The sequence below is a fragment of the Podarcis muralis genome, chromosome 1 (assembly GCF_964188315.1).
Source record: "Podarcis muralis chromosome 1, rPodMur119.hap1.1, whole genome shotgun sequence".
In the NCBI taxonomy this organism is placed as follows: domain Eukaryota; kingdom Metazoa; phylum Chordata; class Lepidosauria; order Squamata; family Lacertidae; genus Podarcis; species Podarcis muralis.
In genome coordinates, this window is record NC_135655.1 from 30,086,292 (window position 1) to 30,104,821 (window position 18,530).

At 45.2% G+C, this 18,530-nt stretch overlaps 1 long non-coding RNA gene across 2 annotated transcripts in view; it reads left to right on the plus strand.

Annotated features, from left to right (window-relative positions):
* Positions 1 to 1,805: 1,805 nt before the first annotated feature.
* Positions 1,806 to 18,530, plus strand: part of LOC114584928 (uncharacterized) — a 93,538-nt gene continuing 76,813 nt past the window's right edge. Inside the window, exons 1-2 of one of the 2 annotated variants that reach the window (XR_003703764.2) lie at positions 1,806 to 2,438; positions 5,090 to 5,547. This is a non-coding gene — a long non-coding RNA (uncharacterized LOC114584928). Of the gene's footprint in view, positions 2,439 to 5,089; positions 5,548 to 18,530 lie in introns of those variants that run through there. The other variant, XR_013392077.1, reaches the window with a different exon arrangement.

The following is an 18,530-nucleotide window of genomic DNA, read 5'->3' on the forward strand; positions in this document are numbered from 1 at the left end:
CCAGTGTACGCAAAGAATTTTGGGGCAGGCCCTGCATGGGTACCCGCCACAGTCACCAGGGTCACTGGCCCCGTGTCGTATGAGGTGCTAACAGATGGGGGGCAATGCTGGCGCCGCCACTGCGACCAGATACGGCGACGATTCCTGGGAGAAAACCAGGAGGAGGAGGACAGGTCAAAGGAGTCCCAAGGGAACAGTGGGGCAGTGAGGCCCATAGAGCAGCAAGGGCAAGCAGGAGAGGCAGAATCAGTAAATACAGAGAGGACCCGTGAGGCCGAAAGGACACCGGAACCAGAACTACGACTGAGCGAGCAGGTTGCACCAGACCAAACAGCCCCATCACAGCCAGCATCCTTGGAACGCGAGCCAGAACCTGAACCCCAGACCAGGGAGCACCCCAGGCCGCAATGCACACGTAGGCCGCCGGCATACCTTGAGGACTATGAATGCGACTTCCCGGGCAGGACTGGAACTTAGAGGGGAGGGGTGTTATGTACTGAATTGAATAGGATCCAAACTGCAGCAGTCTGATTGGTCCTAGAACAATAGGATCCAAAAGGCAGCAGTCTGATTGGTCCTAGAACAATAGGATTCAGAATGCAGCAGTCTGATTGGTCTTAGAACAATGCAGCAGTATGATTGGTTGGCAGGAACCACCCAATCATGCTCCAGATAGAAGTGAATCCACAACCTGATTGGCTTACAGTAGAATTCCAGAATTAGCCAATCATGCGCAGCCCATTGTGTAAATAATGTATATAAAGCAGACCCCTCAGACATTCATTCATTCCTCCTCACCACTATGAGCTGAATAAAGAGCATGAAATCACTTTGCGACTCTGAGTATATTTCAATAATGCTCCAGATCTCACATCATTCCAAGGCCTTTGGGGTGGGGTGGAAATTGCAGCTGCCACAAAAAAATGGTGGAGAATATATTTGGAGAGTATTCTGCAAGGTGGCTATTTTTTTTTAGGAGGCAGCAAACGTTTGTCAGAACTTTTGTCAGGAGACGTTTTGGGAGGCAAGAACATTAGAAGGAAGGTGGGAACATTAGACGAGTCCTGGTGGATCAGACCCATCCAGCATCCTGTTCTGTGGCCAAGCAGGACCTGAGCACAACAGCACTCCCGCCGTGGCCTGTGCTGGAAATTTGCTTTCCACTCTCAGGTTGTTTCCTCTCTCTTGTTTGCAGAGCCACAAAGATATGGGCTCTTTTCTCCACAGGCAGGGACAATCTGGATCATGCCTCCAATTTTAAATATTCACTACTTCTTAAAAAAGAATGATCTCCCTCACCCTCAACATATGCCAAACTGCCCAGTAACTTCACACTTGAAGTTCTACACTTTGGTTTTAATACACATTTTTGTTAAGTAAACTGGTTTACAGCTTGCAGTCATGCATGTTACCCTAAGACACGTCAAATGAACGCTTGTCATGTTCACACATCGCATTTTAAAGCGTACTCTTAAAACAGCCTCGGTGTACACACACAAATTGCTGCTTTATGAGAATTGGCCCTACCTAAATTTGTCTGCTCAGACCATGGATGCCAACATCTAAAGCTGCAAAGTTGTTGAGGAAGACATTGCTTGATACCTATTAATAGCCTAATGTTTTAGTGTTATGCTTCTATTGCATCATGCAGTTGCTTTGGGATGTTTCATAGTAATCAATTTGTAAATGAAATAATGGATAAATTTGCTATCCTGTTGTTTGGTCAAGGGAGACCCAAACATGGCCTACAGGTGAGGGAACAACTGCACTTTGAGATGAAACAACTGACAATACCTGTGTGGTTTAAATCAGCAGTGTTTACACAGCCTTTGTCCTCAGCAGGGCTGGCATCAGCACCCAAGCTGCTAACAGGGTCAGCTATTGACCCCTGCCCTAGCCCCGTTTTAAAGTCTTACAGGACTCACAGTTCTCCTGATGTGGCATTGCTTCAGGGCACTGCAATAATTTTTAAATGGCAGCTACACAGTGCTGCTAGTGTTGGGGCACAAAGTACTGTTAGGTGAGGGCCCACCTGAAGGCACTTTGTCCTTCAGATCAGGAGCAGAGCTTGTCTCCCAGCCATCTCTCGTCCTACTCTCACCCGGGCAGGGGCTGCGTCAAATGACAGCGGAGGAAGCCTAGTTGAAGAAGGAAAACAACAACAGCCAGCATAAGCTCAGCCTGACCAATCTGCTCCCTTCCTCAACTATCCCTGGCTGGCGAGCCTTTGGATCAAAAGCTGCCCTAGACACAGATCTTCTGAATGGAGGTGGTCACCCACAGCCACCACACAAGGCTCTGGGATGAAGGGAAGGCCGGAAGAATAAAGGCGTCCGCTCCCCGATTGCACTCCTCCCTGCAAGCTGGCCTCCCTGATGCTGAGTCAGCAGCGTCTGACAAATTAGTCAACAGGATGACTGCTGGGCTCCTGGCTTCTGGTAATTAACGTTGACAAAGCTCTGTGTGTATGTTTGCTTCTGCGCCTGCTCGCTTCCCAGGCAGGAGGAGAGCCGCCAGGAGGGGAGAACAGAGGGGAGAGAAAAATGGAGCAGTGGCTGCTGATGCTTCCTTTGCAAAGGCTGGGAATTTACATTTCCAATCCCAAGACAGGCAGCCACAGCCACATGGCTTTGCTCCCAGCCCTTCCTGCATCCTTAAGGGTCCAGGTGGGATGAGGGCAGGAAGGGATGAGGATGGTGAAGGGTTAAAACAGCCCGGAGAGGCAGCTTACAGCTCAAGCAGACACAAGCGCCCTTGTAAAACACAGGCCTGGACGCAGGAAGTGCACAATTTGAAGCCTCCGCAAGGTTGCAGAACAGGATGTTAAATGTTCCGAGCTGAGATTTGTCTCTGGTTGGGCTCTGAGGTTATTTCCTCAAAGCGCTCTGTTAAGATCATGACCTCTGAGATGCACAATGAGGCTGTTGGCTTTGAAGCTTCTGATTCTTTTGCTGCTGTTGTTTGAGTCGTGTGAATTTCTCTCCCCAGCGTGGAATGCTAAATTGCCTGCGGTCTGCGGATGAGAGGCCCCAGAAGTAAGAGAGGTCAAGGGCAGGAGAAGTTGTTTCTTTAGCTTCTCCATAACTTTATGTTCGCTAACTTCAGATCCTGCGGTTTGTCCCTGCTATTTTAGACTTGTGCTTGAAGCCAAACCTCAATTGTTCCAAGTGCCAAAAGCTGAAACTCTTTGGTTTGAGCACAGGGAGTTTAAATGGGTGGCAATAGGCTGTTGTGTGAAAGGGCTCTTGGTTGGAAAACTCCCCCGACAAAACCTGCCTAATGTTTTAGTGTATGTTTTTATTGCATCATGAAATCAGTTTGAGATGCTTCATAGTATACAATTTGTAAATGAAATGATAAATAAATTTACTGTCCCATCGACTGGTCAGGAGCAACCCAAAAATGGCCTACAGTCAAGTTAAAACAAAGCAAGAAAAATAATAAAGCTATATACAGGAGTGACTAGAAGAGAAATGATGGCTGGGAGGAATGTAGAAAGAAGAAACATCATGGTACACTTTGTATCAGCACAACTGGATGCCTTCATCTGCCCCAGCTGCAACAAAACATGTTGCTTCCATATTGGTCTTCATATCAACCGCTGTAATTCTCCAACGGCTTGACTTCACCCCCAAAGGCACACTCTTCCATCGTCTCATGAAAAAGACTGATTCCACCACCACCACCGACATAGTACAGTAGGAAATATATGTAATATGTATGTATGTGTACATATATGTAATATATGTCATAGAATTGTAGAGTTGAAAGGGACCCTGAGGATCGGCTAGCCCAACCCTCTGCAATGCAGGAACATGCAGCTGTCCCATATGGGAATCAAACCTGCAACCTTGGAATTATCAGCACTACGCTGTAACCAACTGAGCCATCCAGTGTCAAAAGCAAAACAACCCAGACCAGGGTTTCAGGTAGGGCTTCATTCCCAGCTGGAGATGCAGGCTGGGGGGGGGGGGGAGAGGATTGACCCTTGGCATAAGGTCTAATGCAGGGGGTGAACTTTTGCACCCGTGTCCCAGTTTTCCTAGGATTAACTCTTCAAAGGAAGGGTAAGCCAAGAAATCTTCCCCAGCTTGGCTTTTAACTTGAGCTAGAGAAGAATTCAGCTGCTGCTCATGCTCGCCTCTTCTTTGAGATGAACATTTCCCAACTCCCAAAATCTTGTTTCTGGGTCTGAACCCGGTGAGCTTTGCTGATATCTCTAGTCTCAAGCTGTGCCAGTTTGCTCCCAAATTGGTAGCTATTCTGAGGATTTGCCAGTTCTGTGTGCACCAAATGCCTTCTGTTTTAACTGGTGTGCTACACGTGACATTCCATATCTCACGTGTCCTATATAATTCCTGGAGGAAATAGTAAAACTGTCGCCACCTTTGGTGCTGGGAGATGCTGTCAGGAAATGATGCCCTCCTGTGGCTGAGGCTGCGGAGTTTGTTTCTTTTCTCTCTGCCTGTGCTGTGTGCCCAAGCATACTGATGGTGCTTGGTAAATAATGGAAGTTTATCTTTCAGTTTCCTGAAGATGAGAGATTTTTTTTCATTTTATTCCATCGATGTTGGGTTTGTCACTTATAAATAAAACATCGAGGTGTGGAATTTTGCCAGTCGACTGCAGCTGCAGCGCCCCCCCCCCCCCCTGGATGGGCACTCTCTTCTTGCCCCCGGTAGCACAAAGACATGGTGTGCCCCAGTTTTCCTGCTATGGAATCATCACTATTGCTGTTTTTGGCTGCAGCAAAGAGTTCTTGAGGGATCTCCCTTGCAAGCACTTGAATCGTGCTTAGCTTAAGCGAGCAGCCTAGAGACGGAGAGTGCAAATGTGGGCACAGCAGAGCGAGCACATTTAATCCATTCATAGCTCTTCATACTGCTAATAGGAATGTGTTATGAATGCTGTTGTGGGGAGATACAGGGAATGGAGCTTCCTGTAGTAGAAGCCTTGAAGGGAACTGACATTGGTTTCTGTAGGAAGCTTACGAGAGCTTCTAAATGTTGCTTTAGTCAGAATTCTGGGGCATAAAACCTCACATTGCTTTTTCCTGTTTTATTTCCGCCACCCCCCTTTTCTTCTGCAGACAGCGCTTTTTGGACTTCACATCTAACACAAATCTTGAAGCCAGCAAAGCAGGAAGCTGTTGCCAAGGAGACCCTTATATTTCCCCTGGGAAAAGGTGTTTCCCCAGCTATTCAGTGGGGCCATCAGACCCAAAGAGGATTCCAGGTAGCAATATTCCACTTTTCAGAAAATTACAGCCTTTCCATAAATGGTTATCAATTGTGTGTTGAACAAACAGGCATCACATGGTTATTCCCTAAATGTTAGAGAAGCTTCCCCCGAGGAAGTTGATTTGGCCCCTCTTGCTTTTGTGGCATGCAAAGGTTTGGAAAATGACGGCGATAGAGAAGCTCTGTCTAGATTAGCCAATTTATTTACATCTTAGTTACAGTTTTAGATCACTTTCCCAAGGGAATTTACAATAAGATACAAAAAACAAAATACATATAATAAAAAACCCATAAGAATGGCCCAGGACCATTGTTGTTGTTTAGTCGTCTTAGTTGTGTTTGACTCTCCGTGACCCCATGAACCAGAGCATGCCTTGGAAACTCTCTTCTCAAAGCTTCTTTTTGATGGAGTTTTCTAGGGAAAATACTGGAGTGGTTTGCTAGTTCCTTCTTCAAGTGGATCACATTTAGTCTAAACTCTCGGCTATGACCTGTCCGTCTTGGGTGGCCCTGCATGGCATAAGCATGGGTAGGCAAACTAAGGCCCGGGGGCCGGATTCGGCCCAATCACCTTCTAAATCCAGCCTGCAGACGGTCCGGGAATCAGCGTGTTTTTACATGAGTAGAATGTGTCCTATTATTTAAAATGCATCTCTGGGTTATTTGTGGATCATAGGAATTTGTTCTTTCCCCCCTCCAAAATATAGTCTGCCCCCCACAAGGTCTGAGGGATAGTGGACCAGGCCCCTCTGCTGAAAAAGTTTGCTGACCCCTGGCATAAAGCTCCTAGCTTCTTGGAGCTACTGAAGCCCCTTCGCCATGACAAGGCAGTGATCCATGAAGGGGCCAGAACCATTAACGGCCCCTCAAAAAAGTCAGCAACTGTTAGGTATTAACAATCTAGCCTGTGTTTACAGAAGACTGAGTAAATGAAAACGTCTTCAGTGGCCATCTAAATTTGTAAATGGAAGAGGGCAAATGTGTCCCAAGGGGAGGGCACTGCAAAGTGGGGGTGGCACCTTGGAGAGCCCTATCAGGTGCCCCCCATACTGTGAATTCCTGTTGGGAGCACCAATCTGTGGGTAGGTAGAAGAAACACAAATGAAAACAGTTACCTCTTCCTTTAGAAGGTTTGAGTAGGAAGATCCCTCTGCTAGGAGTCTAGATTTTTAAATTTCCTTTTGTGAAAGGATTTTTATAACATTTATTTTTACGTATTTGTTTTCAAAAAAATTCATACCAACACCATTAAGGAAAAATAAAAGGTAAAGGTAAAGGTACCCCTGCCCGTACGGGCCAGTCTTGCCAGACTCTGGGGTTGTGCGCCCATCTCACTTTATAGGCCGGGGGCCAGCGCTGTCCGGAGACACTTCCGGGTCACGTGGCCAGCGTGACAAGCTGCATCTGGCGAGCCAGTGCAGCACACGGAAACACCGTTTACCTTCCCGCCAGTAAGCGGTCCCTATTTATCTACTTGCACCCGGGGGTGCTTTCGAACTGCTAGGTTGGCAGGCGCTGGGACCGAGCAGCGGGAGCGCACCCCACCGCGGGGATTCGAACCGCCGACCTTTTGATCGGCAAGCCCTAGGCGCTGAGGCTTTTACCCACAGCACCACCCGCGTCCCCATTAAGGAAAAATACCAATGATAAAATTGCATCCATTAAAGAAGTACAAAATACATCACGACTGTTTTACTTAACTTGGAGAATAATAATGTTAGGAGTTTGTGGGTGCCAGAGACCTATGATTCCTGGCTCCAGTAAGTATTAGACTTTAATCAAGGCGTGGGGTGTTAAACTGGTTGGCCGGCCTCTCTAATCACTGGATCCAGTGAGTGTTAAAAGCTAATTAAACCAGACTGGCTTCCTGTGTAGAGTGGTGGCCTGAGTGAAGGTCCATTGAGTGAACAAAGAATCAAAGAGGGGTCTGTGCCAGGCAGCAAATGGGGGGGGGGGGCTTCCTCCCTCAACAGATAAAGTCAAGAGTTTAGAGTAGAGAGGTTGGAGTTAGGAGTAAGGTGATATAGAAGAAAATCAGCAAGCCGGAGAGGCAGAGCATGTTGTTTGATTTCTGTTTGAATCCAAGGCTGTGGCTATGGGAGAAACAAGATCCTTTTGGGCTGTTAATGCTGTGGACTCCTCCAAAGTAGGTTCAGGTTGTGTCAGGACCTGGGCAAAGGTGCCCTCGGGAGATGAGGGAAGTGGTTCTGTGGGCACCTGAACCAGCCAGGAGGCAAGGGGAAGCTTCAAAGCTGGAGAGTGGAGCGCAGGATGGCTCAGAAAGGGAGGAGGAAGAGGCCGGCCAGGCAAGTGAAGGGCCAAGTGCTTCTCCCCGCCTTGCCTGCACCACTGTCTCCCAGAACTAGGAGAGAATTGAAGCAGGAAGAGAAGAGGACGTTTCCACACAGGCGTAGTCTCCAGCTACCTGTTCGCAGCCTGTCAAGGGAAGGTACATAAAATGGTGGAGGGGGAGTGGTGCCCAGTTGCTGCAACACGCACCTGGGAGTAGCTACCAAGACTCTAGATTGGTGTGTGCAGCTATCCAGAGCTGTAGAAGTGACTGCAAGCATTACCTTTGACCATAAAGAGTGAAGTCTCTGGCGTGTGCCTTCCTTTGGCTGCAAGCACCCTGGACAAGCTGCGTATATGTGTAAATAAACCATAAATCCCAAAGATTCCACAGTCTCCACTGTGCCTCATTTCCAAAAGGAAACACAAACCTTGCGTAAGCGTCTGGGACCCCTGGAATCTCACACTGCTCAGAAATTAGGGCAGTTTGCAACAATATGCATGCCTGTAAATAAAATTATTTTTTATGTCCTTCTAACCTTGAAGTATAAGTCCTTTTGAAACCATAAGGGCTCAAGGGATCCATCTGTTGCTCCTCAGATCATAGGATTTTAAGTCATGAACATCTACAAATATCAAAGATCCCCCCAAGCAAAATAAGAACAATTTCTGACCTAAAAGAGGACACACCCACGTTCTCTGCCTCCAAGCAGCAATATCAACATGACATCACCAGCATCTATCTGAATTAGCCAATTCTTTCCTATAAAGAGGCTACGGAGTCCAATCTACCTAAAACAACATTTTTGTAGTTGTTTTTGAATAGGGCTGCAGTCTTAATCGCCACTGATTACAGTGGGAGAATAAAGTGTATACGTAAATGTTCCTTTCTAAAATCAATGGGACTTAAGTTGGTAATGTTTGTTAAAATAACTATAGCAAATGCTAATTGAATGGCAGCTTGACTGAAAGGAAAAGCAGACAAAGTTAAATTATGCAGCTGCTGGAAAGATACTGGAATATTATTTAAAGGGGCCTAAGCGGGAATGTTTCATTGAAATGCATTTGATAAGAACAGGACAAGACTCAATAACTATCTTCTCTCTATAATCCCAAATCCCCACAAGGTGTTCTGTCAGTGTTGACTGAATGAAAGGGTTGCTTCCAGCTAAGGACGGGGGGAGAAATTTGATTCAGTTCATGTTGAAAGGTGAGCACAGCCATCTTTCAAAATGCACGCTTCTCTGAATTTTGTAATGCAATTATACTAGTGTGAGGTGTGCAGAAGAATGCAAATGTATTAGCAAAAGCAACGTTTTAAAATGCATTATATCAGGGAAGATTGCAAAAAGGTTTACATTTGGCAAAAATGCACACAGATTTGTGTATTAGGGGAAATTCACTGGTGAATTTTCAGGTGGATGGGCCCTTTCAAGTGCAAACCAAGGTAGAAATGGGGAGAACTGAACTTAAGAACTTGGAAGAATGAGAAATGGAAATGGATGGTTTTCCCCATCCTTGCTTCCAAAACAGCGTTGTGCTTTCTTTCTTTCTTTCCTACTCCCTGTAATAATTTAGCAGCAACCTGGCTTCTAGGAGCAGAGATGCCTGGAGGAGAAGAGGAGGGGGGAGTTGTTGATGGAAAGAGGCAGACCCAGGATTTGTCATGGGGCTGTTTGTCCTCTTGGTGACTGCAGCACCAGCTGTGCATGGGAAGGTAAAGTATAGGGAGAAAGGGAGGGGGCAGTGAAGGGCCTCAGGCTCCTTCACAGCTGACCCATAGCTATTTTTAGCTTTGGAATGCTCCTGCCAAGGCCCTCTGGGTGTATTTCTTGTCTCCTGGCAAGTGGCATTGTGTGAGCTTGACGGGAGAAGGCTACCAGAAAAGACCAGGAAAGCCATATGGGGCTGCCCTTTGGAGGGAGAAGTATTCAAAGAGTCAGTGCAAGCAGGAGATGGAAGTTAGAGCCACTCTTTTTCTCCTTTCCCAGCACAATTCAAAGTGTTGGTGTTGACCTTTAAAGCCCTAAACAGCCTCGGCCCAGTATACCTGAAGGAGCGTCTCCACCCCCATCGTTCTGCCCGGACTCTGAGGTCCAGCGCCGAGGGCCTTCTGGCAGTTCCCTCACTGCGAGAAGAAAGCTACAGGGAACCAGGCAGAGGGCCTTCTTGGTAGTGGCGTCTGTCCTGTGGAACATCCTCCCACCAGATGCCAAAGAGATAAACAACTATCTGACATTTAGAAGACATCTGAAGGCTCAGAAAAAATGTCAGGGACGTTTTTAATGTGTGACATTTTAATGTATTTTTAATCTTTGTTGGAAGCTGCCCAGAGTGGCTGGGAAGACCCAGCCAGATGGGCGGGGTACAAATAATAAATAATTATAATTATAATTAGATGCTACGGGTGCTTCCAGGTGACCTGCTCATTGAGCATTCATCTTGATAGGTTTTCAGGGAGATTAGATAATGTTGGCTGTTTAATGAATATTCATTCTGATTTGTTTATGGGGGAGGTTAGATGATATGCGTCAAAACAAGTGCTGCCCCCCCACTTTCTAGTGCATTTCTCTGTCACTTTCTCTGACAGCAAGAAGCCTGACTTTGTGGGGGAAGTAGGTTCGTTGCACAAGACCTCTCAATCCAACACAGTTGCTGGTGAATCCCACCTGAAAATGGTGGGAGATTTTGAAGTGAAACTTCACAATGCATAGCTATGCTAGTTAGCAAATGAAGGGCTTAAGGACTACAGAGCTGTAAATGGCTAGAGAAGGCTTGGCTAGGTCGTGCCCCCTCTCCTTTGGGGAGGGAGGAAGTAAGGCTTGTTTGGTATGTGATTTTTGAGACATCTGAAGGCCGCCCTGCTTAGGGAAGGTTTTAGTGTGTGATGTTGTATTGCAGGGTTGCCATATTTCAAAAAGCGAAAATCCGAACAGAAAAGTTTTGGAGCTCTTTTTGCAAAATTGCAAAGAAATTGGACGTTTTTGAGCTATTTCTGAGGGAAATTGATACTGCTTACCTAGGCTGCCATACATCTGGATTTTCCTGAACATTTAGCCGATTTCTGACCGGACACTGCTTGTGGCTGCAGTATTATTATTTTTTTTGCATAATTTTTTAATTTGATTTTTAAAGGTATATACATACAACAAAAAGCAGTTCTGACTCCACATGTCAAGATTGCTCTGAATCTCCTGACTTCCCCTCATCCCTTCCACGGGTCCTAATGGTATTTTTTCTAACTGCATATCAATACTTATCCAAATTTTTAATCCTTCTAAATTATCCATACTTTACAAGTGTGGTTAAAATCCTGCTAATGTTTTAACCTGTTTATAGTGGTCTCGTAAATAAAATATAAACCTTTCCCATTCCTTATTAAAGTTCTTGTCTTCTTGATTTCTGAGCTTCCCAGTTAATTTTGCCATTTCGGCATAGTCTATCAACTTGGTTTGCCATTGTTCTCTGGTCAGGTAGTTTCTTCCTTCTATCTCTGGGCTAGTAGCATCCATGCAGCTGTTGTCGCATACATAAACAATCTTTTCTGATCCTTTGGTATCTCGGTACCTATAATTCCTAGTAAAACTTTTGGTTTTTAAACAAAAGTTATTTTAAACATTTTTTTCATTTCATTATATATCATCTCCCAGAAATCTTTACTTACTTTAAATGTCCGCCGCATATAAAAGGTACCTTCTTTTTCTTTACATTTCCATCAAATATTTGAACTTGTTCTATACATTTTTGCTAACTTGACGGGTGTAAAATACCACCTATACATCATTTTCATATGCTTTCAGTGAACAACATGCCGTGAATTTCAATTCTGTTTTCCATAGCTTCTCCCACTTTGCCATTTGTATATTATGTCGCAAGTCTTTTGCCCATTGTATCATTACATATTTAACCTGTTCATCTTTTGTATGCCACTCCATGAGCAAATTATACATTTTTGACAATAATTTTCTAGAACATCTTTTTGAAATTTTGATGATTCATAACTAAAACCTTCCTTTTTATCTATCACAAAAATATCATTTAATTGATGATACTGTAACCAATCAGTTACCAATTCTCTTATCTCCTCAAAGTCTTTTAATTTTACCTTCAGTTATCAGCTCTCTGTATGTCGGCCAATTAGCCCTCATATTCCATTTTTTCAAAGATATTGCTTCTAACGGGGAGAACCACCATGGTATTTTTTTGTTCTAATAGATTTTTACTGCGGCTGCAGTATTCTGGGCGTATGGCAACCCTATTGTATTGTGTTTTTACTATTTTTGTTGAGAACTGCCTACTGTGGCTGGGGCAACCCAGCCAGATGGGCGGCATATAGATTTTAATAAATCCTCTCTCCCGCTCTTGCTGTGCTTATGTGAAAGACAGAGATGCAATCTTGAGTGCAGTTCCATCAGGTGTTTTCAAAACAGTTGATGGTCGTGTGGGGAGGTGCATCAAGAACCACATTTCATTCTTCCTCCATTGTTTCCCCAGCCCCTCCATTCCCTTCAAACAGGGTGAATGCTTGGTAAATAGCTGATTTCATCTAAGTCCCCTGAAACTTTGTGCAAACAAATCAGGATGAATGTTCAATAAACAGGTTGTCTGGAAGCAAATAACAATACTGATGTGCGTTGCAGGGTTTTTACGAGGGTTACTGCTTAATAATGCACACGGAGTGGTCAGATCACTTGATAGAAATAGTTCAAATGCTGTGGTTATTATTTGTTTAATACAAGCACTCATAAAATCTGCACCTTCCTAGGAGGCATTCTCCCTTCTCTCACACACAGGGGAGGGCTGCCTCTTATAAGATTATGCCAGCCATGGAACACAGATGTGCATCATCCAAAAAGAAAAAGAAAATACCTTGGTAGTATCTCGCTTCAGAAATATTGTCCCCTTCCCCCCATAAGCACATTCAGTTCAGAGACTAATCTGTTAAAACTCATATAATTAAAATCAACTGTAATAGAAAACACTTGCTATTCTTTTGTTTAGGTTTCAGTTCTTTGTAAAGAAATATTGGAAAAAATATCATTGAATCGGGTTACAGCTTGTGTGCTTGTGGCAAAGATCACACAGGATAACACAGTATGGGGAGGCGTATGACAGACATCTCAATTCAAGAACCTGCTTCTCCCCTTCCTTCCCCTCCCCCCAACATGAGATCACTCTTACAAGTGGCTTAGGTGCCGCTGAAGATGCAATGGGTACATGTGTGTGTCATACATACAATTTGCTTCCTGGCTTGGCCAGGAAGTTAATGGTTTATACACATGGGAGTGATTTTTGATGGCCAAATGAATTGTGTGTTTTCATTCCCTCCTCTCCAAGAGGAGGAACTGATTTTTTAAAGAGAGAAATAAACAGATGCTGGGAGTGTTGGAAGTGGGGTGCAACTCAGCTTGCTGAGATAAGAGGCTTAGCATGGGGTGAAAACAGATAAAGCAGGAGACTTCCAGCTTCCTAAACTGTCACTGTCCTTTTGAACTGGGTGACCCTCTTTTCTTTGATGCGGAATGGAATTCTGAGGTTGCAACTCCCACTTCTCCCTTCGGACCTCAAGGCGAGGTCATCTGGGATCGCGATCTCTCTCCTGAGAACAAAACAGCAAGCATGGCTGCCTTTGTTTCTCCAACTACTTGAGTTAGCTGGACTAGGAATCTTTTCTATCCAAGTATGTACTTCCTATGATAAGCAGAAGGGTTTTGGGGTTTTTTTTTTACTCAGAAAGCCTCAGCATGAATGCCTTTCCATTACAAGTGTGCTCCAAACAAGGATCCATTCACAGAAATTCACTTCTGCTGTTGCCTACAAACTCAGGTCTGTCTGGAAACACCAACCTCTGATCAGGATTGCCTTTCTCTGACATGATTTGAGGAGGACTCCTGGTTACTAGCGAGAGGAAAAGAGAGGTCATTCCCCCCTAGCTACGAATGTTTGACTTGCTCGTTATTTCTCTTAGGCGTGGAATTTAAACCTCATGCATTTATCCTACAGGTAAGTGTACTTGGAAGCAGGGTGGCATCTTGAATAAAATATTGGGGAAGGGGGCAGGTAAGCCCTGCCCCACATAATCAATCACAAGCCACACACCATTTGAATGGCAATGCCTATCAACTTTGCTCCTATGCTTGGTAATGTTATTCCTGGTTCACGGCCGGACTTCCTTCCTGACATTGAAATCAGTCTTCCACAACCTGGTGCCCTCCAGGTGTTTTTATACTACAAATCCCATCAGCTCCAGTTGCCACCATTTACTGGGTGTATAGGCAAGAGCAATTTAACTGAAGCAGCCTTGAGTTCAGTGCATGGTTCAGAGAGAAAAAGTGGCCGTTTGAAGTTTGGCCATGGCGGCCATCTGTAGCTGGGCAAATGTTATGCCTACAAGAAGGCAGCCAACCTCTCTCTCTCTCTCTCTCTCTCCACCCTCCTCCCTTCTTGCTCATTTTACAGTAGCTTCTCCTAGTTTTCAAAGCTCCCAGCTGTTTCTGCTTGTCTCAGGCAGGGGAGGCTGGTTGCCTGGATACCAGTCCTTCTGATGAGCAGTTGAGTCCCTCCAGGGATTCTTGCCGCTGCCTCCCCATCCCTGCAGTGCAGTATCACTGCTTGAGTGATGAAGATAGAAGCCAAGCACGTCTGAGTGCCCATGGGGCTTTACAATTTAATAAGAGAAAGGAAGAGCGAGAGCGAGGAAGAAGCTGCAGACTGACAACGCTTTCTGTTTCCTACAAAATAACTGCCAAGAGTAGAGATTACAAAGCAAACCAAAAAAATAAGGGGGAACCTATACATTGCTTTTTTTTGGCCGGGGGTGGGGGCAGGCAGTTGTAGGCTGTGGAGGGAACGAAGAAGGCAAAGCCCTCTTGGCAGACAGTATCATGTGTTTGGTTTTTTAAAAATAAATAAATAAATAAATAAATAAATAAATAAATAAAAACCATGTGCCTGAGCAATAGTACTGAAGTGGATCCACGCCAGTGAAATATTTTAGTGTATGTATCTGTGGGCATTCATCTTCCAAGAGCTGTCCCATGAAGGAGAAATGTTATACCGTGTACTGACTCTGTCTGTTTGGGATTTGGCTTAAATTGTGCAGGGTAGCAAAAGAAGGCGTGGCTCTCTCCTACCTTATTGCTCTTCCTTTCTGATTCTTTCTTATGTAAAGAGATTATGCACATATATAGTTTAGGAAGGGGTGTAAAGGAGGGGAGAATTAGCTATTATAGAAGGATCCTTCACAAATGCACACACCTCATTTCTGCAAGTGGGGGGGGGGAGGGAACCCAGAAGAGATTAGAACATCTAAAACAGGGAAACATTCAACATGCTTTTGGCTGAATGAAGGCTAACAAAAATGTGAGCAATGGGAAAGAAATGCATGAATAATGCAGAGCAGGATTTGGATCAAGTAGATTGTCACACTGTCGCGTCTTCTGCTTGCAGCTTCTCAATGTGAAATCAAGGAGAGACGGAAGGAGGGTGAAGAAGTCTGTTCTGTCACCTTCGGAGGATGAGACTTGATTAACAATCCTGCCCATAGCACAGAACATTAGTTTCGTCCTGAGGCAGAGAAATAATTTGTGTCAGAGCTGTGAGTTATGACTGGTTCACACAATCAAGCTCATTGCTTGCTGGCTGTAGCATCAAGTGCTGGTTTGCATATGTGAATGCACCATCACATACGTACATATTGCCTTGAACCCATTTCACTTGAGGCCATTCACACATTCAGCTGTGCGTCCTCATGTGTTGTGTAAATGTGTGATGAGAAATCAAGTGATGTAAGTGCATAGATGAACCACCCCAGACGCATCTACTGAAACAGGTTAGGGGAACGAGGACAATTGTCCCCAGATGTACTCCATTCACACTACAGCACTTTATGGCTTACTGCAAAAGAGGAAAACCATATTGGGCCAAACTAGTGGAGATGCTGGGGAACCTTGATTGGGTCTTTGGTTTCTTAAAGGTAAAGGGACCCCTGACCATTAGGTCCAGTCATGGCCGACTCTGGGGTTGTGGCGCTCATCTCGCTTTATTGGCCGAGGGAGCTGGCGTACAGCTTCCGGGTCATATGGCCAGTATGACTAAGCTGCTTCTGGCGAACCAGAGCAGCGCACGGAAATGCCGTTTACCTTCCCGCCGGAGCGGTACCTATTTATCTACTTGCACTTTGACGTGCTTTCGAACTGCTAGGTTGGCAGGAGCTGGGACCGAACAACGGGAGCTCACCCCGTCGTGGGGATTTGAACCGCCGACCTTCTGATCGCAAGTCCTAGGCTCTGTGGTTTAACCCACAGCGCCACCCGCGTCTCACCTTTGGTTTTTTAGTGCTTCTCAAACTTTTTTGTAGATCACTTGAAAATTGGTGGCGGTCTTGGTGGATGACTTAATAAACTTAAAAACAACAACCCCCAACTCATATTTTAATAACAATGGTCTTGCCTCTCTAGTGTGACGGATATGCCTGCCTTTGTAAGCAAAGTTATGTGAAGTCAGTTATGCTTTTTGTTAGGCTTAGCAGGGCTGAGTGCAGATAAACATGACTGAACCTCAACCTTTCTGCAGATCACCTCAATGGAACTTGCAGGCCACACATGGTCTATGGGCCACAGCTGGAGAACCTCAGGCTTAAATGACTTAAAAAGCTGTTGTAGAGGAAACTTGAATATGGAGCACACAGCTGGAAGGATAGGGGGTTTAGCTTTCTTCCCCATGCCATTCTCTTTTGGCACAGATCACACCTCTCCAAAGCTGTTTCATTGGGGAAGATGTATGCATACTCATGTATTTTCCTTAATGGGGCACACAGCAATTTTGGAGAGACAATAAATGCACACACACACAGGCAGCCAGTCTGGCTTAGGGGAGAGAATGCTTGATTTGGAACAAGCAGACCTGACTTCAAATTTCTGCTCAGCCATGAAGGTCATTGTATGACTTTGAGCTACTCATCCTTTCTCAGCTTATCTCACAAAGCTGATGTGAGGATGAAGTGTTTTGTGACACAGGACTTTTGCCATGTGCACCACTTATACCTTGGCTTTGCTGATGTCTCTATGCCATAAGAATATCCTCTCAAAAAGTATCTTTTGAGCTAGCAGGGTGGGTGCAAATGAAGCAATAAATCAGGGATGGAGACCCCTCCTGACTCGAGAGAGTGCATCTTCATTGTACCTGGCAACCTCTGCTCAAATAATTCTTATTTTGTTGAGTTTTTAAGGTTATTCCTTTCCTTATTTTGATCAGTTGGTGTACTGAATAGCTGAATTGCTCCCATTGCTTTTTCTTGGGTAGCTTCTGCCTACCTTCCTCTTGTTTTTACTTATCCTTGTTTCTCATATTTTTTGGAGCATTGATGGGTATTGGGTCTGTCAGATTTCCCCAAAGCAGTAGTTTACTAGCTACAGAACTTAAGCACTCCTGTTCTGGCATAACTATGGGATTTTCCCAGAGAACATTAGGAGATGTTGCATGGTGTGAGTGTGTGAGTGTGAATCTCTCATTTACTGCTATATTAGAACAGTGAGAGATATAATCCATCGCTTTATAAGGTGATGGGGCTGACTGAGCCAACAGCATAGATGTCAAGATATAAAGGATTTTTTGACAGGAGGAGGAGAGCTCATTTGGTTGTTTAACAAACATTGGCTTAGGCTGCAGACATGCAACATTTTATTCTGGAATCAATGAAAACAGAGTTTTTTCCAACATAGTTCACACACAAAATCTAGATCTATGGCATATTTTCTGCCCTTGGAAAGTTCTGACTCAGAAACTAGTTTCATTCCAAACTTAAAATGTCCTTACAGTTTGATTCCACACTATCCAGCAGTGTGTCCACACCTGTCAAATGATGTTATGGTTGGGCAGATACCAAGATCGCAATCGCCACTTCCTTTTTTATTCACCTAAGGCATGTGACGCGGGTGGCGCTGTGGGTAAAACCTCAGCGCCTAGGAGTTGCCGATCGCATGGTTGGCGGTTCGAATCCCTGCGCCGGGGTGCGCTCCCGTCGTTCGGCCCCAGCGCCTGCCAACCTAGCAGTTCGAAAGCACCCCCGGGTGCAAGTAGATAAATAGGGACCGCTTACCAGCGGAAAGGTAAACGGCGTTCTCTGTCCCGCGATGGCTCGCCAGATGCAGCTTGTCACGCTGGCCACGTGACCCGGAAGTGTCTGTGGACAGTGCTGGCTCCCGGCCTATAGAGTGAGATGAGTGCACAACCCTAGAGCCTGTCAAGACTGGCCCGTACGGGCAGGGGTACCTTTACCTTTACGGCATGTGCAGGGAGAAAAAGGTGCAGCTATCCTAATCAAGAGGAGGGTTTTCAAGTAGCCGCAGCCACTCTCGTGGATGGCAGGATCTAGAAACAACCTAGATTGAAAGCAGCATGTTGAAGATGAACACGAACGATTCTGGATTGAGGAAAAACTATACTTTTGCGCATACAAACGGGTTAGTGTGTATGCAACCTTACAGTATTTTCAAAGAAGGAAATGGGAATAAACCAGGAAATGGGCCAAAGAGAGGTGGATTGACAGTGGATATAAAGTTTTGAAGAGGATAAAGTATGAGAAGAAGAAAAGCAGCTGTTGGTTGGTTGGTTTCCCTCCCCAAAGAATACTCTGTCTAGTCCTCCAAGTTCTTTGCTGAAATAAATGGTGATCAGGTCTAGGAGCGAACCTATAAAAACCAGAGCTCACTGCTGAAACCACCCCCCTCAATAAACCAGCCTGCCTGCATCCAAATAATTCTCTCCATTTGGTTCATCTATTGGACCCAATCTGATAGGAAAGGTCAGACTGTAAAAACTGCAGTTTATTGTAGAGACATATCACACAAATGCACTTTTAAATACAGGCAGTGCATAGGAGAAGAAAGGGGGGGGGAGCCAGTGACACTGCAGCAGACGCGGCGGAGACAGAAATATACTTGTCGGTTGCTGCATGGACGGGGAAGGCACAATGGCTGCATTCCATCGTGTAAATCTTCT